Source organism: Gavialis gangeticus, unplaced genomic scaffold (assembly GCF_001723915.1).
Source record: "Gavialis gangeticus isolate Ggan-Ray unplaced genomic scaffold, GavGan_comp1, whole genome shotgun sequence".
Classification (NCBI taxonomy): Eukaryota; Metazoa; Chordata; order Crocodylia; family Gavialidae; genus Gavialis; species Gavialis gangeticus.
Window position 1 is genome coordinate 173,816,143 of NW_017729022.1, and position 10,423 is coordinate 173,826,565.

The following is a 10,423-nucleotide window of genomic DNA, read 5'->3' on the forward strand; positions in this document are numbered from 1 at the left end:
TGGATGCTTTTCCCGAAAGTTCGGTGTCATCGGCGAACTTGGCCAGTCCGCTCTTGACTCCAATGTCCACATCGTTAATGAAGATGTTGACCAATATGGGTCCAAGGACAGAGCCTTGGGGGATCCCACTGGTCACAGGACACCATGATGAGTGACTGCCATCAAGTACTACCCTCTGGGTCCGACTACAGAGCCAATTTCCCAGCCAGCGGATCATGGTGGACCCAAGGCCACAACTGGCCAGTTTTGCCAAGAGGTGATCATGGGATACCAGATCGAAGGCTTTTTTGAAGTCAAGATATATGACATCAATCTCTTCTCCCTTGTCCAGGTGATAGGTCACCTGGTCGTAGAAGGAAATGAGATTGGTCAAGCAAGACCTACCTGCAACAAACCCGTGCTGGCTATCCCTTAGGATGTTGGTGTTGGCCAGTCCATTAAGGATGGCCTCTTTAATAAACTTTTCTAAGATCTTCCCCAGGATAGAAGTCAGGCTGATGGGCCTATAGTTAGCCAGATCCACTTTCCTCCTTTTCTTGAAGACTGGCACCACATTGGCCTTCTTCCAGACTTCGGGCACTTCACCAGAGCGCCAGGAGTTTTCAAAGATCTGTGCCAGCCCCTGGCCTAAACACCTCTTGTAAATTGCAGGGGAGTTCAAATCTGGATCTGAAGTTAATGGTACAAAAGACAAAAAAAGTTGTGAAACATGCAAGTGTCTTAGGCTGGACTTCCTTTCTATGAACAAGTTCCTGAATTGGGAAGTCAATTGGAACTAATCAGTCAGCACCAAATGGCATAAACTAACATTATCTCAGTGTTACTGCTTCCTCTTGCTGTTTCTCATAACTGCAAGTAACCTTTCCCTCAGTTTTATTTTAATTTGCAGCAGACTTGATTTTGAATTTTGTTTTGAAGAAATTTAAATGAAAACTAACAGGAGAGAAGCAGAATTAGTTTATCTGGGAACTTCTGAAAGGGCAGGAATATATGTGCTCTGAGGTTTCCAGGAGCAGTTAGGAAACAAATAATGGATATAGTGAAGTAGGTCAGTTGTTGTGATATGCATGAGATATGCCATGTTTGTTTTCTTTCCTGTGGGCAGAGGAGACTTTGTCCAACATGCAAATTAGGAGTAGCTATGCTAGAAGAAGATGTTCAGGGACTAGTGACACAAGTATATTCAGAGGCCTAGTAGATGAAAGTCATAAACCGCTATTGCAGTCAGGGCATACTTAAGAATCCGTGAGGACTGTGCAGTAGAGACTGAATAACAGGGAAGATGCTTGACAATATGTGACTTCCATAGAAGGATCAGAATACTTTCAGACTGTCAGCACACATATATGCCCACAACATCTCATTAATCATTAGAGAAAAAAGATCAGAAGCATAGGTTAGACAGCAGGGGTCACACTGCCGTAGGGATGGCAGTTCTGTGACTATCACACTCACCAGGAGGAGAGTGGCAGCAACTGGGGACTCCGTCCTGCTGGGGATGGAAGCATCTGTTTGTCATCTGGACCTGGAATCCCATGAAATGTGCAGCATGCACAGAGCCTGAATTTGGGACATGATGCAGAAATTTCCAAACCTTATCTGATCCTTGGACCCCTTCCTACCCATACACATGGGCATTGATGATAATTCCAGGAGTGACTCTGATAAGATCAAAAGAGACTTTAAGACTTTGGGCAGGAGGATAAGGGGCTTAGTGTGCAGGTGATGTTCTCATCAATCTTCACTGTTAAAGGCCCAGGCAGTGGCCTTCATATTGTGGAGAAGGCAGCCAAAGGCTTTGGCTTCTTTAAAAGTGGGTTGATTTTCTGTAAAAATAATTGCTGTGCAGAGATGGGTTCCATCTGACGAAGACAGGGAAACATACATTTGAATGTTGTCTAGCTGACTGATGAGGAGGGCTTCAAGCTAGGTCCTATGGGGATGGTGACAGACTGACCAGACAACTAGCAAAATTAATATAAATAAAGTTGGGGAAAGGATGCAAATCCTGGTAAGTAAAGAGTGCATCATAGAACTTTTGAGTACCTTGAACAAATTAAAGTCAGCATGGCACCTTTGGATTTTGAAGGAACTAGGTAAAGACATCTCACAACCACTGCTAATAATATCTGCAAGTCACGAATAACAGGTAAGTTCTCAAAGGACTGGAGGAGGGCTCATAGATTCATAGATGTTAGGGACTGGAAGGGACCTCTCGAGATCATCAGGTCCAGCCCCCCTGCGCTTGGACAGGAAAGACTGCTGGGGTCAGATGCCCCCAGCAAGGTGAGCATCCAGAAGTTTTTTGAAGATATCCAGAATAGGTGATTGTACCATTTTGAAGGGGGGGGGGGCAGTCTATTCCAGACCCTGGACACTCGAGTAAAGAAGTTTTTCCTTATGTCTAATCTAAAGCGGTCTTCCAGCAATTTATGACCATTAGTCCTAGCCCTCACCTGGGGAGCCCTGGTGAACACGTTCTCCCAGTCCCTGATATGCACCTTTCATATTACGGGATAGATAAAAGGAGGACCCAGGGAATTATAGGCAGGTTGATCTGACTTCAGTACCTGGAAGTTACTGGAGCAAAGTATAAAACATTTAATCTCTGAATATTTGTAGGATGAGGTTGTGATTGCTAGCAGCCAGCAGGGATTTGTTTAGAATCAAATCAAATTGATTTCCTTTCTTTGACAGGATAACTGGTTTGGTGGAGAAGGAGACCATGATGGACATAATAAACCCAGACTTTACTAAGACTTTTGATACAGTTCAAGATGCTGTTCTAACAAACTGGAGAAATATTGGCTAGGTAGAATTACCTTTAGGTGGATATGTAATGGGTTGAACAACAGCAAGTGTAGAATAATTATTAATGGATCACTGGCAGAATGGCAGGTGGTATCAAGTGGGGTTCCAGAGTGGTCTGCTTTCATTCCAGTACTGTTTACCTTTTTTATTAGTGATTTGGATGTAGTGAGAAGAGTATGTTGGTTAAATGTAGGGATGACACAAGACTGGGGAGGGGTATCAAACACTTTGGAGGATAGCATTAAAACTGAAATAGATCTTGATATATTGAAGAACTGGACATAGAAGAGATAATTTAAAGGTGCTACTTGTAGGAAACTAAAACACATGTATAATACAGAATGGGGGATTTGGATGGTGTTAATGGGACAATATTATGTAAAACATTAGGTGATGGTACCACTTTACTTGATGATGATTACACCTTGGCTGAAATATTGCATCCAGTTTTGGTACCATATTTTAAGAAGGGCACAGAGATCCCAGAGTGGGTCCAGAGGCAAGCAATAAAGATGATTGAAAAGCAAGCTGTATGAGGAAGTGTGAAGGAGTTAGGTATGTGGAGAGAAGATGAGACTAAGGAGGGATTTAGCAGTAGTTGAAAGGCTGCCATAAGAAGGTGGAGAAATATTGTCCTCTCTTGGCACAGAAGGCGGAATATGTGGTAGTGGGTTTTAATAACTGACAAACTGATTTAAATCAGGTTACAGGGAAAAATTGTAACTGTAAGGACAGTAGGACAGTGAAATAAGCTGTCTAGGGAAGTTGTGGAACCTCTTTTACTGGAGGCTGAATTGGCATCAGTCTGGGATGGCTCAGGAACAGTGATTCCTGCATCTCTGCAGAGGGTTAGACTAGATGCTCCTGGAGCTTATTTTCAGTCCTGTGTTACTATGATTATTAGCTTTCTCAGTTTGCATTATGGAACCATAACACCATGAAACTGATGTAAAATCTTGTTCTCTGTTAAAAAGTTTAGTGTTACACAGACACGCCAAAGTCTGTGTCAGTGGGGAACACTGTTCTGTCTCTTTTACTTCTTGCCTACATGGTAGTTACTTCAATGTCATGGCTACAGATATGGCATTTAGAAATGCAGCCTTTAAATCATAGCATAACATGAGCACTTTTTCCGTTCTGTTAGCAGCAATTAAAATAGTAGAGAGAAATGTTCCTGTTAGATGTTTACTTTGGCACCTCCTTTTGGTGTTGCAGCATTAGACAGAAAGTGATGATTACCATCTGTTCCCTTCCCCTGTCACCATCAAGGATTCCCTTGCTCAATGAGAGTGAAGTCTTTATAGGGAGATGACAGTTTTCTGTCTCCTTCTTTCTCCATAGTTGCAGTTATTTTGAAAAAAAAATACATTCTGGTTTCTTACTTCCATCTTCACATTGTCTTTCATGCTGCCTTTTCTGCTTGGAACCATTCTTTAAATCCTCATCTTTTTGCAAAAGTTTTCTTAGAAGCAATTCCTTCCAACAGTCCCTGTTGTATTCTTCCAGATAACGTTTCCATGCCTTTCCTTAAATGCACAGTTTTCCTTTGTCTTATCTTGTCTGTGTTTATATTACATTCAAACTCTGCTGTCTTTGGTGTGGAATGTGTCTTGTTCATTTAAATAGACCATTTGGGGTGGTGTTGGACTTGACACTGGCACAGAGGATGAAGAATGGTGTCCTCATTAAGACCTAGGCCTAGGAGATTCGAGAAACCGAGGGTGTATTTTTAGTTTTACCAGACTTTCAGTTGACTTCTTTAAATCACTTGCCTGAGTTTTGAACTCACTTGTTCAAGTTCCTTGACTTTAACATCTATCAGTGCTGGGCCCTCTTCCTTAGTTTCTCTGCATGTGAAATAAGGATACTAAAATTCTTCAAATGATGTTGATACTGAACTCATTCATGGTTAATTATAAAAATGCAGATTTTTTACTATTTATTTTCAGTTGTTGGATCTCTACATCTACAGTAAGCTTCAAGGCAGTTCTTTGGAGAGTTTATTTTTGGATTGCAGAGTTTTATTTTTTTTACTCCTAGGTTATTTTTTAAATGCATATTGTGCTTTAAAAAAAGACCATTTGTTTTTAGTTATTTCTTTCTGACAGTCCAAAACTTTTAGTCATGGTCACCCATAAGCTGGATCTGGACAAAATTTTATGTTAACTTTCATATACTGAATTGACTAGTTACACCATATTGTAAATATCAGTGCATGCATATTTAACAATTAACTGGTTTGATTTTGCAAGTCTTCTGCATATGGAAGTGAGTGGGAGACTGTTAAATAGGATATGGAGGACTGAACTCAAACTGAATTAGTTGTTTAATATCAATTGTGTGAGATGAGCACATTAACCTTTATGCCGTCTTATCTGTCTGGAATGCCAAAATTAGAGTTAATGAACAACTCCCCAACCAAGTTGCACAGAGGAGTAAATTACTTCATCTTATTAAGAAGCTGTATAAAGGTAGTAGGTGAAAAAGAAGTAATTAATCTTTGGTTACTGGAAGATTTTTTGGAAAATTTACAACAGGGAATCTCTTGGGAAATTAAGACAGTGGGAGATGATTCATAAAACCTCTATTCCTGATACAGTCCTGATATCTGTCTACCTATTTAAATTCTTGTGTAAATACACTGCCAGACTTTGCCCTCAGCAGAGTCAGTGTGAATGAAGGCTGCAAGGCTAAGCGTAACAGAGGGCAGAACCTTGCCTGTGGTATTTGACAAATAAAAGGTATCTCAGTAATACCTTGTGCCAAACTGTGCTTTATTAGATAAATCCCATAGTGTTACTTTTTTGTATGGAATGTGCTCTTTTGGGAGCTTTAGTCTGAAGATTACTAAGTAGAATTATGGATATTAAAACTGATCTTGCTCCAGCACCAGTGTTTTTGGATATTAAGCTGGTTGTTGTAAAATCATGATAAATTCTGAACAGTTTTTCCATCTTTATGCAGTATGCCAAAATGTGTCTGACTAAACTCTGGCACGGCAGACATCCTGCATTTGTGTTGCCCAAACAGAAATGTTTCAAAATAGAGATATGAATACACTCTTCAAAGACGTGGCTTGACATCTGCCTCTGATCTCTGAATTTCCATTATGCTAGCTGAGGAAAGAAATCAAAAGTTGTCTTCTTATGTCCATGCAGTCCCACAAACTTTTTTTGAAGTCAGTAGGTTGACAGGGGCATAATGGTAGGCAGAATCTATCTGGCTTGTTCAACTCTTAAGCAATTAGTCCTCTGTTTTTAGGCACAGATTCACAATAGCTAGTGATTTTTGTCTATGTTTGTAATCCTGAAGTATAAGTTCTAAACAGTGTTTTAAATTGTATATAATGCAGGGGATTTTTCAATTTAAGACTGAAAAATATACCATGGCGTTTATAATTAGAAGATGAGCCTTTTAATAATGTTATTAGTGATGTATTAAACTAACTCCATTCACCACTGAAGTCCATTTTAAGGTCTTCCCTTTGGTGATTCACTAAACTTCTGAGATACAAGGATTCTCCCTTTCCTGCTGCCTGTTTCTTTACTCTGGTGGATACGCATCCTGAGTAACCTTATTCCAGGCAGTTTGGAGTCCTTCTGAAGCAAGACAGTAGGTCATAAGTTACTATCTGACATTATAAAGAAACTCATTGGAAAACTAGGTCCCTGCCCAGCAGTTCTTTACACAGTAGCAACTTTCATTGGAGTCAGTGACAAAATTTCCCTTGCACAATTTTGTACAAAGGATTAAAGATTGGGGGAAGCAGACTATGTCAAAGATCAGTAGTGGAAATGCTAAGCAAATGCTTTCCTGACACTGAGTTTACAAGGCTTTCAAAGAGAAGATGCAAGTTGCGAGGCATATGGGAAAGAGGGTTTAAGTGTAGAGAGGGGATGGTTTGTTACAGCTGAAAAGTGTTTGTGGGGAACTCTCATCTTTAATAGTATTCCCAATGAACTTTAAGTTGATTGACAACTATAGGGGGAATAGTTTGGATGGAGAGCTCTGTGTTAAGAGTCTTTATATTTTCAGAATGGCATTCTGTTTGGGATAAGGTACTGCAAGAAAGCTTAATGTCAATCTGTAAGTAAAAGGCAGTTGAATGTGCTCTTTTTTGTTGTTGCTAAAAGCTTGCTGGAGAGTTTTTACAACACAGTAAAAATACATTGAAACATAAATACCTTATAAATTGAATTCTTTCTCCACTGTAGCAATTACTAATCGATCAATAAAACTGGCTTTTGACAGAGTCTAGTTGCTCAGACTGTTCCAAGTAATCTCATGATCTGCTGGTGAAAAATTAGCAGCAGTAAAGTATATTTAGTCTTAAAAGTTGTCTTAATAATAAGTATCTGCCTGAAAACAGTGAGTTCTGTGTTAAGGTAAATGCTCCATCCATGTAGCAATTTACTTTCTTGTGTTTAAGTATTTCATAGTGCCTCAGAAATGAGTATGTTGCATATTACATGTAGTTGTATGTGGGATTGGCTGAATGTACCTAATATTGTCTGATCTTGGAATTTAAGCACTCATGGACCTGATTAGTACTTGGATGTTATCCCAGGCACCCTAGGTACAAGCCAAAGAGTTGCAGTTAAATACTTGGCAAATATTAAACCACAGAACTGAATGAGCAGCAAGACTTCATCTGGCCCCATCATTGCTCATGAATGAAAATAAAAGGCAATAAGCACCTGGTCTTATTAGAGTGATATAAGCCTTTATATTTTTAGAATGGGATTCTGTTTGGGATAAGGTAGGATTAAACTATGGCTCCCCAATATTAGTTTAGAGGTTCTGTCCATCATTTATCCATTTACTTTAAAGTTTCCCCAAGGGTTAATTATTTCCCTCACTTTTGATCCTTCATGTTTTTAACAGCTTAAAAAACCAAACAAACTTCTTGTTGTTACCAGTTCATCCCCTTCAGGCACCCTCTGTTTTAACCCATCCATACTTAAGTAAACTTACGTGATGTAATGTATGTTTCAGTGTGTTCTCAGAGCTCTACATCTGCAATGGAAAAAGGTTCTAGGGATAAGCATTACAGGCATAGCTCTTAAGGAGTTGCATCATTGTACCTATTTCAGATTTAGTCTAGCTCTAAGAATTACTTTTAACAATCTAAATGCATCAAGTGATGAAACATTACTTACTTCAGGACTGACTATTGTTTAGTAAAGTACCTGGGAAAGCACAATTTAAATACAAGCAACATTTGGCTATCAGTGAAGTCTTGATCTCAGTTTAGCTTCTAGTTTAGTTGCTCACATCAGAAGGGTTTGATATAACCTGACTACAGATGGCTTAATGAATCAGTGGTTCAGCTGAGATTAGAAACCAAGATTTTCTTTGCTTTTAGTTCATTGTAAGGATCACTAGACCATGTGATTGTTATAATGAGGAACATTAATGGTAATGGTTCCTAACACTGCCATGGAATAGAGCAGAGTAAATTGGGGAAGGAGAATTAGAACAGAATGTCTTCATTCTTTACTCAGACATGACTTACAGGAGGAGTAACAAAACAAAAGCCAAAGAATACCACCACCACATTCTGGAACTAACGTGATATTTGTGGTTATCTTGTCATTCATTCTGCTTGACTATTTATATCCCTGTCCCTGCTCTTGTTTGTTCCATGCTCTCTGTTTTAGATGGTAATCTATTTGGGCCAGAATTTGTTGCTTATTCCATGTTTATCACAATAAATAGTTCAGCAGTGTCCTCTTCTCAGTTGTCCCTTAAGCATTACAGCTGTAATAAATGTAAGGAACAGAATTTTGATTTTCAGAAATAAGTCTCTGAGTTGAATATGTAACACGTAATATGTAAAACATATTACACACGTGATATGTAAAACTTAATATTTCAACTTTCTTTGGTCTATATATGTGCTTATTGTTTTATTTAAAGTTTAAAATTTATTTTAACATCTCTTTTGATTTTTTCCCCTAAATATTGGGTGTTTTTACTAAACAAGAATATTGCATTTACAATATCTACAAATATGTGTCTGGTATAATAGATCTAAATGGATCAGAAGCAAAAATGAATATGAACGTATTATCCAGAAGAGGTAATAAAGAGGTAATAGAGAAAAGGTAATAATTTAAGATTGTTAAGAAGAAATCCCTTTTTAAAAAGTCACAATTAAACTTTGGAAGTGATTGTCAGAAGATATTGCAACAGTGACAGATTCAAGAAGGATTAGACAAGTGCATATTATATCATGCATGTGTAAGAGACACATTTTGATGCTTTAATATATGCAGAAAACAGTAACTGATGAGGTAAGATGGAAAGTTCTCCTAGGGTCAAGTTATTTCATAAGTGAGCATTACTAAGAATTTCAGCTCAGATTCATAAAGTACATTCAGGCATTGTGAAGAATATTTTTTCAAATGGGATTTTTTTTTTAAAGTAGATACTGCCTTTTTAAAAACATAGTAGGTACATTTACACATGAAATTCATGCAACACAATAAACTCCAGCAGAGGTTGTACCAGAGTTTACTGCTCCTGGGCTCAGTGTTTACGTGTGCACCTGGGTCTAGTACATTGAGCTGGGGCAGCACAGCCCCTTCTGGCAGGGAGCCTGGGGGCCAGCCTACCAGCCCAGAGCTGCTCTACCCTGGCTCATTGTGCTGTGGAGGATGCTACAGTGTAGGGCTAGTCAGCAGGCAACCCCTGCACTGTAGCATCTTCATGCCCCAGCCAGCCCCAGTCACCAACTACTTGTGCATTATGGCAGAATAAATAACTTCACCATAGGATAGTACTTGTATCGGGCAGTACTAACCTACAGCAGAGTTAATTAGTTTACTCCAACCTAATAGCTCTGCACATATGGAGGGTGATGCTTTACTACAGAGCTAATTAGGCAATTCCATAGTAAGTGTGTTGTGTAGATGCCCCTACTAAGGTTCTTTTCTTTTTTTAATACCTACTAGGTCTTGGGTGCTTTACTTAGTTTCTTAAATTTAGAAATATTCCTTAAAAGGAGCTTTTAAAGGTAGCAGAACAAAAACATAATTCTTGCTTAGACTGCTCAAGAAAAAGCACCATCTACGGTAGCTAAACATTATCCATTCTGAGGAATAGTTAAGTTCTGGACTGTAAATATGTTACCACAGGATAAATGAAGAGATTTCTTTCTAAAATCTGGCTTTGAGCCATTTCAAGAAAATAAACATTAACTTCCCTTGAAGTTGTAATCTCCAAGGCAGCATACCAACATTGTCACGCCAAGTGACCATCAGTTTAGGATGTTTGTACAGGCAGTCCTCGACTTACAACGTTTTGAGTTACGTTTCGTACTGACAGCGTTTATAAATCAACACCCTGTTTCAACTTTATAACGTCAGTTTCGACTTTACAATGCTTGATCTGATGCAAGACCATGCCAGTGAACAAGTTCACTGCGTCTCTCATCTGCCTGGAGAACTTCTGTCCAAACTTCCTTGGACGCTTAAGAAAGCAGACAAGACTCCAGAAAAACCTGCAGCGAAGACTCCTGAGAAGACTAGTTCTCTGCTAGTTAGTCTTACCTCAATCCTGGGGAAGCTTTTTGAGAGAATTATCCTGGCACATGTCCACAAGGGGCCAG

General features: G+C 39.1%; 1 protein-coding gene and 1 long non-coding RNA gene across 2 annotated transcripts in view; one reads left to right on the forward strand and one right to left on the reverse strand.

The window, feature by feature from the left end:
* EPHX1 (epoxide hydrolase 1) overlaps positions 1 to 10,423 on the forward strand; it is a 45,601-nt gene that overhangs the window by 5,527 nt on the left and 29,651 nt on the right. The window lies entirely within an intron of this gene.
* LOC109296900 overlaps positions 2,477 to 10,423 on the reverse strand; it is a 43,378-nt gene continuing 35,431 nt past the window's right edge. Inside the window, exon 3 of the long non-coding RNA XR_002097092.1 lies at positions 2,477 to 6,410. This is a non-coding gene — a long non-coding RNA (uncharacterized LOC109296900). The remainder of the gene's footprint in view (positions 6,411 to 10,423) is intronic.